Source organism: Oryx dammah, unplaced genomic scaffold (genome assembly GCF_014754425.2).
Source record: "Oryx dammah isolate SB20612 unplaced genomic scaffold, SCBI_Odam_1.1 HiC_scaffold_28, whole genome shotgun sequence".
NCBI lineage: Eukaryota > Metazoa > Chordata > Mammalia > Artiodactyla > Bovidae > Oryx > Oryx dammah.
The window spans coordinates 37,712,446-37,728,918 of record NW_024070212.1 but is presented as its reverse complement, the minus strand read 5'-3'; positions in this window follow the sequence as shown (position 1 = coordinate 37,728,918).

The following is a 16,473-nucleotide window of genomic DNA, read 5'->3' as shown; positions in this document are numbered from 1 at the left end:
CCCTCAGTATAGATTTGATATACATTTGTTAGACTACAAAACATAGCTATTAGTAATTATTTTCTTTATATGAAGTAATTATTCACTAGTATGTGTAGCAGGACTAGTAATCTGTAAACACTTGTTTTTCCTTCAAACTGAAGTATACCTGAAACTTTTTTTGTAAGGACACACACAATGGATTATTATTTTTTTTAATATCATTTTCTTTTTTCTTTTTTGACATTTCAGTGGGCAGTCACATCATGCCCAGATGAAGTGAGAAATCAGTTCCAGCTGGTTTCACTCCCTCAGCCCTACTGAATTATAAAACTACAAGGATAATGGGTCAGGCAGTGCTGGCTCACATTACTGTTCCTCCACACCCAACTATCACCTCTGCAGTTTGAGAGAGCACTGTCCAGAGACAGCATGACCCATAACCTCTCAGGTTCTCCCTCTTTTATTTGCAGCATAATGGGAGTGAACTAGGGGATTGGAGAGATCCCTCTGAGGTCTTTAAAGTTTCCTAGAAAACTATTATAGGCTGCACTTATTTTCACAAATAACATTTCCTAAAGCTGATCCTTATAAGAGAAATTCTCAACAATTAATTCTTATAATACTGACTGCACATAAGGCATAAGGGTTTGCCTTAATTTATTTCAGGAATTATCATTTTACCTTGATGTGTTGTTAGATATTTCAGTAAAGATAAGAAATTTAGTTGAGTATCCAGTGTATATTAAATTTTAAGAATATTTTAAGCCATCTGGATATTCTGAAGGAAACTTGCTATGATTTGTGAATATATTTTTATTATATTTTAATATGTTTTCTTAGTATTGCATGTTACCTTTTTTATTCTATACTAAATTTCATTGACGACTACATAATGGTACAGTAAAACAATATTATTTATTAGAAGGTCAAACACATATTAGTTGTCTGTTATTTTTTTAAAAGTTAAGCAAAAATGTATATTCACTTAGAAATGCGACTTTAGCAGTCATTTTGTTTGCAGTAGAAATGGTTTTATAGTAGAGAAAATAGAAATGAGATTTTTGTAATGTGCTTTCAATTGGTATTTCTCCTGCTTTTGTAAATGCTTCTGCCTTTCTTTTAGAAATGTAATCCTGAGGTATATTTGGCAATGTCCTATGGGACAAATATCAAAAATAATATAATCTGACACTTAAATATCCATAAATGACTAAATAAATGTCCAAGTCACTAGGGGAAAGAGAAGGTCATAGAGTCTGTATTTCAGCTGGCAGAGCAGGAATAAATTACACCCTAGAGAATTCAGCTGTGTTCAAGGAGGCAGAGCATTACCTATGTTAACATATTGACAGAGGACAAAGAAAGGTTTAATTAACTCAATAGTTAACCTTAAAAGTTTAAAAGAATCTACAACCAGAGAAGCATTATCAAATTCATTATCTATTTGGACTAGGGGTTATTCATTTTGCAACAAATATGAAGCACCAACTATGTGACACATTTTCATGGGGTATACTCTCTAATTGGAGAAGTTGAGATGGACCAAAGTATTAAACAAATAATTGTGCAACTACATACCTACATATCCTACATATATGCAATGTATCATCAGAGTATTTAAGAGTGGAATCAGTCTTTGGAAGTCAGGAAAAGGTGACGTAAGGAAGTGCCTCAAGCTGATGACTGGGGTCATTTACTAACCAATAAACAAAGCAGAAGAGAGAGAGGAGAAATATTTTGGGCCAAGAGAAAAATAGAGGCTTATGCTTTATGGTAGGTGCAGCTCTAGCAGCAGCTGGGACCACTTGTCCTGAGGATCTTCCCTTTAAAATTCCCCAAAACAGCACCAGCTGACCCAGTGCTTGGCAGTTGGAGCAAGGAATCGACATGAGAGGTTTAGGGCTCCATGCAGCAGGGTAAGTTGCTTTGGCTTATACAGCTGAAAGCTTTATTTCTCTCCATTTGGGGCTTTTTCCCCCGCTCTGGAATAAGCCGAGTTGTTTTGTATTTGACTGGGGTACCTTGTTAGAGGAGGTTGCTGGGTGTTTACTGGATTTGTGAGTTTGTTTTTGTGATTGTTAGTGTTGGTGGGCACCTATTGTGTTTTGCTTTTCTTGTATTTCTGTTTTTAAAGGATGGGGAAGTTTTTGTCTATCCCTAAAGAAACTCCTCCAGTGCACATTTTGAATAAATAATCTGATTACAGTTATAACCCATGACTAATGGAAAGATGATATTTTAACAATGTATGGCCACAGTACCTCTTAGGATTTCCTTAAGGGGTTTGTGCAGGGTTATTTTGGGACACTGTGCATCAGGTACCATTACCCTTGCTATGGTAATTATGTTGTTTTGGGTCTCCTGTGTCATTGGCCTGGATCCAACAGCTCTCCAAGGAGTCAGGTCGCATGAGGGTTGAGTTAATGGTTCTTGTGATATGTAAAACCCTGAGACAAAATGAGAGAGTTTATTTCGGGTTTTCTGTTTGTCCTTCAGGTTTTTTTGTTTGTTTCATTTTGCTTTGGAACCATTTCTCCATTTAGAACTAAATCAGTTTCTGATGTTTAAAACTTGCACTGATAAATGGAGGAAAAAAACAGAAAACAAACCAGTCTGTTCTTGGCCTAAAGTGTGATATTCTGTGAGAGAAGAGAAAGATTTCACTCAGTTTCTAAAATCACCAAAAAACCCCAGCCCAGAATTTAGCCCAGTTGGTTGATGCCACAGCAAAAAAAAACATCCCTTTAGTGGTTACAAAGGATCAGTTGCTACTTATGGTTTTACAGTAAAATGCTGAGGAACTGTGGCCTTTGAACAGCTCTATATATTTCTGCAATTAGTGCTTCTCTGGGAAGAAGCAGGGAAGAAATCCCCCACATGCAAGTATTTGTGCTATTACATCAGGGAAAATAAGAAATGGAAGGAAACAAGAGTGAAGATTCACTGCTTCACTGGCTAAGCTGATTGTCCCAGCCCCTCTGGCCTCTATGCCAATATATCCATGCCTTCCAATGCCACCTGCTCCTGTACCATCAACACTGGGGCTCAGAAATGGCTGTACTTGCTCCCTGTCCCTATAGGTGTTAATTTTAAAAATCCCATGTTCTCAGAGGCCTGATCTCAGATCCTACCATCTAAGATCCAACAGGGTGCCCAATTTGGACCAGGAGCCACTCTAGGTACAGGGCAATTTCCCCTATCCTGTTATCCCATAGAGGGCCTAAGTGCAAAGAACCAGCAAGCTGAGTTTCTATGCATGACCCACAACCCTTCATGGGCAGCAAAATAATATGAACAAAATTCAAGAAATTCAGCAAAGTAAATACATTAATAAAAAATGAAAAGCCCTTTGATTTTTGGGGAAAAGATTTATCAACCCTACATATGTTACACTGATACAGATCCTGAGGCCCCTGAAAATGTTATAATGGTAAATATGACCTTTATTGGGCAAAGCACCTCAGATGTCAGGAGAAAATTGCAAAAATTGGTGACTTTAAAATGAATCCTTTGCAGTTAGTAGACATTGTTTTTAAGATATTCAGCAATAATAAGAATTTTAAAAGATATTCAACAACAGAAAATACAATCAGAAAAAGGAAGATGCAAGGCAAAAATGCCACTTTTTTGGCTGCCACATTGGATTCCTGAGAGATAAGTCCTAGGAAAGTGAAGCCATCATTGCTGCTGCTGCTGCTAAGTCGCCTCAGTCATGTCCGACTCTGTGTGACCCCATAGATGGCAGCTCACCAGGCTCCCTCGTCCCTGGGATTCTCCAGGCAAGAACACTGGAGTCAGTTGCTATTTTCTTCTCCAATGCATGAAAGTGAAAAGTGAAAGTGAAGTCGCTCAGTCGTGTCCAACTCTTAGCGACCCCATGGACTGCAGCCTACCAGGCTCCTCCATCCATATGATTTTCCAGGCAAGAGTACTGGAATGGGGTGCCATTGCCTTCTCCAGAAGCCATCATTAGGTATGGACATTAGAAAAGGGAAACTGAAGAAAAGGAGGGCTGAGGAAAAGGATAGGAGTGGGGTCTCTCAGGTAATAGAAAAGGAAGAAAATTCAGATGAAGAGTGGAGGCCTGGCATCTCCTCTCCATTTGTGATGCTGAATTTAATAATCCCTGCAGGAGGGGATCTGGTTTGTCTGAAAAACTGCAAACAAGGTCACTGAACCCAGGAAGGAGTAGACATGGAGATAACGTTGTGGTCAAAATACATATGGTCATCAGTTGCTGTGAAGAGAACAGACTGTGGGAAGCAGATTTTGAAATAAGAAAAGTTAACAGACTATCTTACCTCCTGGCATGCTACAGTCCATGGGGTCGCAAAGAGTTGGACATGACTGAGCAACTGAACTGAGAATATCAAAAATGGCTGTTAGACTGAGGTGTTAGTAGTGAAGGTAGTGAAAGGAATTATGGAAAATAAATGTAGACAAATTTATTTTATTGTATAAAAGAGTAGAGGACTGCGAAGATAGATGTAGGAGGTAAGATCAGAAGTGTTTGTGTGTCTTATTTCAAATTGTACTAATTTAATATGTAAGGAGCTTATGTTTTATACAGATAGGAAGAAAGTTAGAGATAGCCAGAGACAGGGCAGGACATTAAATAGGGGTGTTCTGAGAAAGTGACTGGCAAAGACAGGAGGACACGGGCAAATCTATTATCTTGTCACAAGCAAGTTCCAAACTTCATGATAGTAATTGCTATCCTTAGTAAGGTTAAAGCTGAGCTGATGATTTCTTTTAATACTAAGCACATTCTTGTTTCTCCACTGAAAGGAAGACTAAAAATAATTGCAACATTTTGCCTGGGAGGATTGTTTGGACAAATCAGATTTTTCCATTTTCAAAAGACCTTAGACAATGAAAGCTTAATATTCTCTGTGAATACATAAGAATAAGCATGCATACACATAACTCCCACTTTTCAAATCTGAGGATGTAAACTCTCATATATGTTCATGCAACTAATAGAAGAGGAAACATAGAAAGCTTTTTCCACTATGGTGTTAGTAATATTATGTTACTGACCTTCTCCCTAGTGTCTACATACATTAAATGTTTGCCCTTAGAAAACTCTACATTTGAATCTGTCTCCATGTCATATGCTTTAAATTATATCCTTTTAGTAGTTATATCATAGTTCATGAATTCTGTCTATGGAAAGGTATATTATTGGTATCCATTCAGGCTGAGATGGAATAGCTGCTATAATGAGTACCTATTTAGTAATTTTAGTGACATACCTCTTTAGATCTTGATGGTACACAAGATTTTGCTATTATACAATATATTCAGTGTTATATTTGTTTAATTTTATCAATGTGATTACATGATGCCATTTTTATAATAGAAATTTTTTAAATTTTCAAATTATCTGAGATAATGTTGACCTAGTAAACAGCCAAGCATACTGAAGCTTTCAACAAGTGATAATTATATAAATATTATCTTAGCACATCATAACAGAATATTAGTCAAATGTAATATAGTCATATAATAGAGACATCAAAATTCCTAAATTTCTAAATGAATTTAGTATGATGAAGATAAGTTTCTAATGCTTGGGAACTACAAAATTTACTCTCAATCATGTATAATTTGATTGTTGTATAGCTAAAAAGCATTTTGAAATGTAAAAACACAATAAGGGAAACATTAATACACTATTTGAAATTATGCAAAGGTAATTTATATTTCATTTATCTTAAAGCCATCTTTCCTTTATTATATATAGGGTAACTATGCTTAATTTGGTACTGTATTTGAGTTCTGACACAGAACCATCACCAAAGCATTTGCTTATTTTCATTGACTTACCACCTGGGATAATTGGATATTACAAATACTAAAAACAGTATCATTATTCAGAGGAGTTTTGAAACTGCTAGTAAATTCATAGCATTTTTCACATTGAAAATTTTCACTTTTAAATTTTGCTTAAGATTTATTTAACATCAGTCATTTTAACTTTAGATTGATGTACTTGCCTTGAAAATCCTATGGACAGAGGAGCCTGGTAGGCTGCAGTCCATGGGGTCACTATTAGTCGGGCACCACTGAAGGACTTCACTTTCACTTTTCACTTTCATGCATTGGAGAAGGAAATGGCAACCCACTCCAGTGTTCTTGCCTGGAGAATCCCAGGGACGGTGGAGCCTGGTGGGCTGCCGTCTATGAGGTCACACAGAGTCGGACACGACTGAAGTGATTTAGCAGCAGCAGCAGCAGCAGCAGCAGCAGTGCTTACATGTATTTAAAGTGTGTGATACCTATATAACTTGTTGGTCTGTGCAAATATTTGTAACTTCAAAATGAACTCTCTGAGATAGAAGTGGTGTGGTGAAGCGAGCCTTGAGTGAGTGCTCTGCACTTCTGTAGAAACTACTATAATACAGAGTGAACTATTCTACCTCTGCCTGGGTAAGCAGCAACCAAAATATAATTGGATTCAAAATCACTTTGATATCTTCATTCATCTTTTAAATTTTAAAACTAAAGGGCCTTACAGCTAGTGTATTTAATTGGACAGCATGGACAAGTGTTCAAGGAGCTTAAGTTTTACACAAATATCCTAGCAAACTTTCAAAATGAAACTTGAATTTTTATGCCTTATTACTATGTATTTCTCATTAACATTAATACTATTTTTTCTCTTGTTCAACAATAATAAACTTTCATAGAATACATATTATCCTCTATGGCTTTTTCCTGATGAATAATAGTATTTAATACATTTTGTTGTTCATTTAATACATTTTGTTGTTGTAGTTCGATCACTCAGTTGTATCTGACTCTTAGTGACCCCATTGACTGTAGCACACCAGGCTTCCCTGTCCTTCACTATCTCCCGGAGCTTGCTCAAACTCATGTCCATTTAATACATCAGTTCAGTTCAGTTCAGTCGCTCACTCGTGTCTGACTCTTTGCAACCCCATGAATCGCAGCAGTGTGTATGCTATTTAAACTATCACTTGGTAAGTGAAATCTCTGCTTTCTTTGGGAAAACAGCAGTACTATGCTTATGCAATTTAAACAAAATATCTATGTGGGGCTAGGACACAGAATGTCAGTGACTATTTTGCCATCAGTGAGATAGTTTCAGATATTCAAGACACAAAACAATAAAAGACTATACATGTCCTGTAGGTATATCTGTTTTACTGATAGGTAGAGATAATGTGACTTGAGAATATTAAGGAGCATTTGAATAAACATCCAGTGGAAAGATAGGGAATGTGAGGTCCAATATGATAAGTATGTTCACTGAATGTGCAGAATAGTGCATGACCAGGAGTATGCTATTCTTCCCTGGAATCCAAACATGTTTAAAAAGTTGACTCAGATAAGAATGTGTGGGTAACAAAAATTGTTACCCTGCTTCTAGAATCCCAAGAAAAGCTAACTTTTAGGGTTTACTGTATTCATTAATTTCTGTTATTAAATGTACTATCATTAAAATGCCAGCCTGCTTAGCAGAGGCTAGGGGAAAAAAAAATCCATCAATCCAAGAATAAATTCTGCAAATACTGGTCAACTTCTATTTGTACTTACTCTGCCTTCCTACAGAAAACTACCCATGCCTGTCACATAAATATATTCTATAAAAACAGAAAACACGTTTGCTATATTGAATTTAAATTCAGTTCATCATAGTTCAAATAATTATTTTATATTTTCTTTGACTTTTATGATCTTGGAATCATTCTCAATTATTTTTCCTCTGATTATGACGGGAAATCCTGTCAACTCTACATTGAGAATATAATTAATCATCTCCACTAATTCTGCTCGTTCCACACTGGCCTAAACCATCATCATTCTCCGACCTAGACAACTGGAATTGCCTCTTATCAGGTCTATCTTTCTGATTGGTTCTTTTCAACAGAGCTCACAAAATCATGCTGTTTAAACAGAAATTAAATCATATCATCCTTCTGCTCAGTGCCCTCCAAGACTCTTTCTTACATCAAATCCAATCCACAGTTCTTATAAAGGCCTTACCCAACAAACCTCATTATCATTTTTTGCATTTCTGACTTTATCAGTTACTCATTTTTTACTTGGTTATTCTCTTTCAGTCATCTGGTCTCCATGCAGTTTTCTGCATTGAAGATGCTTAGCCGAATCACTTACTCACTAGAGACCCTAGTTGAGGAAATGAAAAGTGTTCCCAAATATTGTCAAATGTCTCCTGTGGGTCAAACGCATCACTATCCTGATGGAGAACCTCTGATTTAGAGGAGCCTAGAGCTCGCTGTCGGAGAAGGCAATGGCACCCCACTCCAGTACTCTTGCCTGGAAAATCCCATGGACAGAGGAGCCTGGTAGGCTGCAGTCCATGGGGTTGCTACTAGTTGGACATGACTGAGCGACTTCACTTTCACTTTTCACTTTCATGCATTGGAGAAGGAAATGGTAACCCACTCCAGTGTTCTTGCCTGGAGAATCCCAGGGACAGGGGAGCCTGGTGGGCTGCCATCTATGGGGTCACACAGAGTCGGACACAATGGAAGCGACTTAGTAGCAGCAGCAGAGCTCACTGTAGTGTCTAGTTACATTGTCCTTGAATTCATTTCATTTGCAGGACCTTCTATCGTTTACAAGTAACTGGCAATTAACTTTCCTAACAAGGTCCATTTTCTCTTGGAGGGGAGATCTAATAGTAAAACTTGGCTACATTATAAAACATGAAATAGAAATAGACAAATTGTGTTGTCATTATCAAACTGAACTACTAAAGAGCAACAAAGTAGAACTATTTTACAAATATTGAAAATATGCTTCCAAAAAGAAATCACAATTATAAGAAAAATAGGCTCTACTTAATAATCTTTTAAATATAAAGGTTTTTATATAAAATAGTTCTATCAGGGCATTGTGTAACAAATCACTCCGATAAAGCAATAAGCATTTATTTAGATGCCTAAAGCAATGAACATTTATTTAGCTCCCAAGTCAACAACTTGGTTCATTCTGCTGAACAGAGAGAGATGCACTTAGCTAATATCAAGGGGCAGACTTTTGCTTCTGTGATCAGCCTCAGGTCAGCTAGGCAGCTTTGCTGACCTTGACCAGACTATCACACAAGTCTGTGGCCATGGCTAGAAAAAGTGAACCAAGTTTCCCCAGATTCTGGGTTTAGCAAGGAGGACTTCATCTAGGAGTGGAAGAAACCAAAAGTCCCTTTATGAAAGGATACAGAGAAACTCTGGTGGCTCAGGAGACTACCTACAATGCAGGAGACCTGAGTTCAATCCCTGGGGTCGAGAGAAGGAAACGGCAACCTACTCTAGTATTCCTGCTTGGGAAATCCCATAGATAAAGGAGGCTTTGGGGCTACAGTCCATGGGGTTGTAAGCCTGAGACATGACTTAGTGACTAAATCACCACCCACAGGGAAACCACTAACAATACCATTACCATGTACAATATGAATGTATTGTTTAAATATTTGAAAATTCCCACCTACATTCTCCTTTCTTCCAGGGCCTGAAGTTCCATATATTTCAGAGCAATATTGGTACAGTGCTGCTCAAGCAGGGGGACACTGGACATCCTACTTATTTTGGTGTTTGTTAGCACACAGAACATAGCAGGGCCCAACAGCCAAAAGAAATAGGACTTCCATTTTAATTGGAAGTTACCAATGAGCTCAGAAAATATTTGTACTCCTATAAAAGGCATATTTTACAGAGTATATTTGAGCATTAATGTCTACTTTGAATAGCAAATGTTTATTCAAAAACAATTATCAATGTAGCATAAAAGGAGAAAATCTAAGATCACTCCCAGGAAAATAACTGTAATGATTTTTCATAATTTAATGTTTGCTTTTTGAGGGACTATCATCCTCTTCAAACATCTGGCATTTGTGTTTATGTAAAGAATTCTTATTTGAGTGTTATTTAATTAGAATCAAACAATTTGAATGTATTTCACTAGCACTTAGAAAATAATCTGTGCCAATTGAGTACACAGTCAAAACACTTTAAATATTATTTTGTAAATATTTGAAACCATAGTAATTATTTCCTTAAAGACACAAGGTTTTCAGAGAATACAGTCACACAGAAGTTATTTTTCTTCATATAAGTTTTGTACTGAATTTGAGAAGTGAATGCCATGAAATAGGATAGTTCATGATATTGTCCTCAGTTCATGTGTTTCATACAATACATATCATAAGGAGTTCCTCTCTTTATTGCAACATATTCTGAAAATATGACTAAATTTTGATAAAATTGTGTTTAATTCATTATGTGTACAATGTAATATATAAATTTTATAAGTAAAATCAACCCAAATGTATTAAAATATGTTTAATGTTTTAACAAATTTGGGAGAAACGGCTGTTATATCATTAATTTTTTTGTATTTTTCTATTTTTTTCCACAATATAGCTGTATTTATTTCATAATCAGAAAGAAATAACAAACTGATCATTTAGCAAACTAAAAATCAGGAGGTACTTTTTTCAGCTGATATACAATTGTTAACACGAGATCTGTTTGAAATAAATTTCATTTATTTACATACATTAGTAAATGTTTCCTATTTCTTAAGAATAATCATAATAGCACAAATAACTGTAGGAGCTAATGTATACTGACTACATTCTATTTACCTAGTACTGTTCTAATCAGTATCTGCTCATTTAATTCTCACAATATAAGTTGCGATTATTATCCCCATTTTACAGATGAGAAGTCTGAGGTAAGAGAGATAATTCCACTCAACTTAAGGTCATAGCCTTAATGATGGAAGAAAACAGCTTTGACCTAATAAACATTTCTTCCAATGCCTTCTAATTTGTTATATGCATGTTTTAGAAAAGGTCTCTAAAGAAAACACATTATTGAGCATGTAAAGTATATTATTTGCTTGGATTTGCTCATAAAAGTTTGACAGAAATAATAATAGGATGTTTTGATTTGAAATCAGAATACCTGTAATATGAATTTCAAAAAGACCAGAAAGGATTTTTTGTTGCTGTTTAGTTGCTAAGTTATGTCTAACTCTTTTGTAACTCATGGACTATAGCCCTTCAGGCTCCACTTTCCATGGTATTTCCCAGGAAAGAATATGGAAATGGGTTGCCATTTGCTTCTCCAGGAGGTCTTCCCAACCCAAGGATCAAAGCCACGTCTCCTGCATCTACTGCATTGGCAGGCCCATTCTTTACCACTGAGCCACCAGGGAAGCCTAAGAGTCCAGTACAGTTACCAAATAATAAATGATAGGAAAAGATTTTTAGCAGTGAATTTTAGTTATGAATGAATAGTAGTCTAGTATCACAGTTTCCTTGATGAAAAGCTTGGTAACTTGAAAGAGTGTACCATCAACATTCAAATATAATTCATTAAGCAAATATGCTTGACTGCCCACCCTATGTCAGTTTGTGAAAACCTATCTTTACAACCATTGGCTATCTTAAGTAATGATGCAGGACTGAATAAAAAATATATTTAATACCTCTAGGAAATAATAATTACAATAATAGCTTTTATTGAAGCTTTCTATTTTCTTTATAAAGAATACTTGGACCCTGCACTGTAGAAACACATGAACTACATATTATATTCACAATACAGCCTTGTGAAACTAATTTTGCAGGCTTTGAGTTACTGAACTCTGAGACAAAAATGTTCAGACAAGTATTCAGCATTTTTTTTTTAATCTCATTCGTTGATAGCCTAAGAAATGTACAACTAGTATATGTTAAATGTACATAATTTATGTTATATTTGAGGTTATATGTTATAACAAAATAACATACATACATCATAATATTCTATGTGTATATTTTTAGGGATAACAGTCTATGCAAGCAAGTATATTCTGGTATAATACCTGGGATTTTAAAAATCTGTGTTAAATTAATAAAAACAGAGGTGTTTTATGCTATATAATTTACTCATTTAAACAATTTGTTTGATAGACATTGTATTAGTTATCCACTGCTTCTTAAAGAATTACACTAAAATTTAGTAGCTTGAAACAGTATTTATTATGTCATAGTTTATATAAATGAGGAATGTGGGTACATTTCAGCTATATGATTCTGAATGAGGATTTCTCAGAGTTGCAGTAAAGGAGTTGACTGCAATCATCTCAAGGCTTAACTAGGAAAGAAGTGGCATCCAGAAATGCTCAGGTGGTTATTGCCAGGTCTCAGGACGATACTGGCTATTAGCCAGAGACATCAGCTCCTTGCCATGTGGCAGAACACAATGGAACATCTGGCTTTCTTGAGAGAAAGTGAAGAAGGGAATAAAAGAGGGCCAGCAAGATGGAAGTCCCAGTCATTTTGTAAATTAGTCCCATCACTTTTTTTCATATTCTATTCCTTTGAAGAAAGCCACTGGATACAACCAGGGAGTTGTACAAGAATGAACAACAGCAGGCAGATTCATGAAGTATCATTTTAGAAGCTGCTTATTAGAAGGCATTTTTTACAGATGAAGAAAGTGATTCAAACTGAAATGCTAAGAAAGGGGTGAAGCTGAGATTTGTGCACAAATCTTAGTCTAAAATATCACTACATTGTATTTCCCAACGTTTTGGTCATGTTTAGGGAAGATAGGTATAAAACTAACCATAAAAGGAGAATGAAATCAACATATTGAGAGCAGTGTGAAGGATTCCTCTTAGAATTTTATGACAATATTCAGAATATGGACTTCCTTCGTGGTTCAGACAGTAAAGTGCCTGCCTACAATGTGGGAAACCTGGGTTCGATTCCTGGATTGGGAGGATTCCCTGGAGAAGGAAATGGCAACCCACTCCAGTACTCTTGCCTGGAAAATCCCATAGACGGAGAATCCTGGTAGGCTACAGTCCATGGGGTTGCAAGGCGTTGGACATGACTGAGCGATATAACTTTCAACTTTCATACAGAATATGACATAGTCAGCTGGAAGAGGAAGAAAAAGCCCAAGTCTCATATATGGGTAGGTCAACTTGAAATGTGACTCTAAGTCAAAGTGGGAAAAGGATGCATAGAGACACACTCAGTGAAAGTCTTAAAAGAGTAGAGAGAGAAAATTTTCCTAATGGGTATAGCTGCAGGCAGGGCACCTGGACACATACTTTGTATGGAAGGAGCATGAAACCATTACAAGAATATATGCATTTTCTGGGCAATGGCTAATGGCCTGGCTAGCTGATCAGGGGCCTGTGAATAGAAGGACTAGAAGATCAGAGACAAAAACCATCTAGGTATGCATGTGTATGGGCATATGGGAGTGGATGCAGATGTAAAGATTTTTGTATTAAATGTTAATACTAGGAGGCATTCACCATGGAAGGGCCACTGAACAAGAGCACCCCAGAAAAAAAAATGGTGGAGTGACCACCGTGGTGGAGAAAAAGACCACTTATGTTACTAACGGCATGGATTAGCACTTCCAAAGGATAATGTAGTTACTATTGCTATCAAATATATTAATACAGCCAGCCTAACAGCCACAGAGACCAATTCTGAACCCCTAGGTTCTATTCTTTACGAGAACAACCTGCTTTTGGCGGTAAGTGGACCATGTTGGTATTCTTTTTTCCTTCAGGGTTAGCACCTTGTCTTTACAAGGATAGAAATATATTCCAGATATGGCATTTTCTTTTTCACTCATGGAGTCTTAGCCAGAATCACTATTCTGGAGCTTTCAAACTGCCTGACTCACAGGCATTAAATCACATACAAGCAAGCATCTAACTAGAGGATTCATTTCACGGTGAAAAAATCCAGGGATGGGCTAATTTTCAGGAGATCCACTGATCATATCATGTACCGCACCATCTATGAACACTAAGCCTAGTTGGATTGCCCTATCAAAGGCATAGATGAAGTGCCTGCTCAGGGGCAAAATGTTCCACAACTATTTGGTGTCATCCTTCAGGACCCAGTATATACACTAAACCAGGTCCTATGTTTCTGTGTCCCATAAAAGAAAGATACAGGAGTTAGGGAATAAAAAACAGAAGCAGAAATGGTCGCACATGTCATTGTTCCTGAAGTTCCAGTGGGAGACTTTGTATTTCCTGCTTTGCAATTCTGAACTACATCGGGTTAGGAGTCATGGTCACCAAAGGAGTACTTTCTTGCCAGAGGCAACAGATTGGGTCCCAGTGAAATACAAGCTCTGGCTGATGCCACTGTAGTTTGGACTCCTTGTATCCTGGGAATAGCAGGAGAGAAGATTCACCAGGTCAACAAAAGTAACTGACCCTGATGAAAAAGAGATGGTACTAGAACCCAGTTCTTTTTACCTTCCCATGGGACTCCTCTCTTAGGCCATATTTGTTTGAGCTCCCCATCATCTGGTCTGGACTTTCTTGTACCTACATAGCAGCTCAAATCTCTCTAGGGCTTATCTGTCTTTCATTCTCTTCACAGGCATCAAATCTGCATCATGATCTGAGTCAATCCTTACTTATTCCTGCTTCCTTTCTTCTTTATCCTTTAAGGCAATGTCTTCAATAACCATGCAAGTCTAAATCTGTCTTGTAATATTCCTCTAGGAGGGCCCAAAATGACATCATATGCAAAGTTAGATAGGTAATTTGAGATAGAACTGGAATAGACACCGAGCTTTAGCTTAGTCAAATCCCATGCATTCATTATCAAATCATACTGTTTATTGTTAACTTAATTTCACTGAAAAAAAGGCTGATTGTGTTCTTTCATATGCCTTAAAATATAATAGGTAGTCAAGATTGGTCAAAGTTATGCTACAACACACACTCAAATATTGCTCCGACAATAGGAGATATCTAGTGTAGAATAAGGTAAGATAGTCCATGACTGTTTGTGGCACATCAAGTTCTGCAAAGCATTCTAGAGCTTCAGGTCCTGGAGCACATATTAAGGCAGCTCTAGCAGCCATGAAATTAAAAGACGCTTACTCCTTGGAAGAAAAGTTATGACCAACCTAGACAGCATATTTGAAAAGCAGAGACATTACTTTGCCAACAAAGGTCCATCTAGTCAAGGCTATGGTTTTTCCAGGGGTCATGTATAGATGTGAGAGTTGGACTGTGAAGAAAGCTTAGTGATGAAGAATTGATGCTTTTGAGCTGTGGTGTTGGAGAAGACTCTTGAGAGTCCCTTGGACTGCAAGGAGATCCAACAAGTCCATCCTAAAGGAGATCAGCCCTGGATATTCATTGGAAGGACTAATGTTGAAGCTGAATCTCCAGTACTTTAGCCACCGCATGTGAAGAGTTGACTCATTGGAAAAGACTCTGATGCTGGAAGGGATTGGGGGCAGGAGGAAAAGGGGATGACAGAGGATGAGATGGCTGGATGGCATCACCAACTCGATGGACGGGAGTTTGAGTGAACTCCGGGAGATGTTGATGGACAAGGAGGCCTGGCATGCTGTGATTCATGGGGTTGCAAAGAGTCGGACACGACTGAGTGACTGAACTGAACTGAGACGTTCTTTAGGCAAATTGGCCTTGGAGTACGGAATGAAGCAAGGCAAAAGCTAATTGAGTTTTGCCAAGAGAACGCACTGGTCATAGCAAACACCCTCCTCCAACAACACAAGAGAAGACTCTACACACGGACATCACCAGATGGCCAACAGCGAAATCAGATTGATTATATTCTTTGCAGCCAAAGATGGAGAAGCTCTATACAGTCAGCAAAAACAAGACTGGGAGCTGACTGTGGCTCAGATCATGAAATCCTTATTGCCAAATTCAGACTTAAACTGAAGAAAGGGGGAAAACCACTAGACCATTCAGGTATGACCTAAATCAAATCCCTTATGATTATACAGAGGAAGTTAGAAATAGATTTAAGGGACTAGATCTGACAGAGTGCCTGATGAACTATAGATGGAGATTCATGACATTGTACAGGAGACAGGGATCAAGACCATCCCCATGGAAAATAAATGCAAAAAAGCCAAATGAGGAGGCCTTACAAACAGCTATGAAAAGAAGTGAAAAGCAAAGGAGAAAAGGAAAGATATAAGCATCTGAATGCAGAGTTCCAAAGAATAGCAGAGATAAGACAGCCTTCCTCAGCAATCAATGCAAAGAAATAGAGGAAAACAACAGAATGGGAAAGACTAGAGATCTCTTCAAGAAAATTAGAGATATCAAGGGAACTTTTCATGCAAAGATGGGCTCGATAAAGGACAGAAAAGGGTTGAACCTAACAGAAGCAGAAGATATTAAGAAGAGGTGGCAAGAATACACAGAAAACCTGTACAAAAAAGATTTCACAACCCAGATAACACGATGGTGTGATCACTCACCTAGAGCCAGACATCCTGGAATGTGAAGTCAAGTGGGCCTTAGAAAGCATCACTACGAACAAAGCTAGTGGAGGTGATGGAATTCCAGTTGAGCTATTTCAAATCGTGAAAGATGATACTGTGAAAGTGCTGCACTCAATAGGCCAGCAAATTTGGAAAACTCAGCAGTGGTCACAGGACTGGAAAAGGTCAGTTTTCATTCCAATCCCAAAGA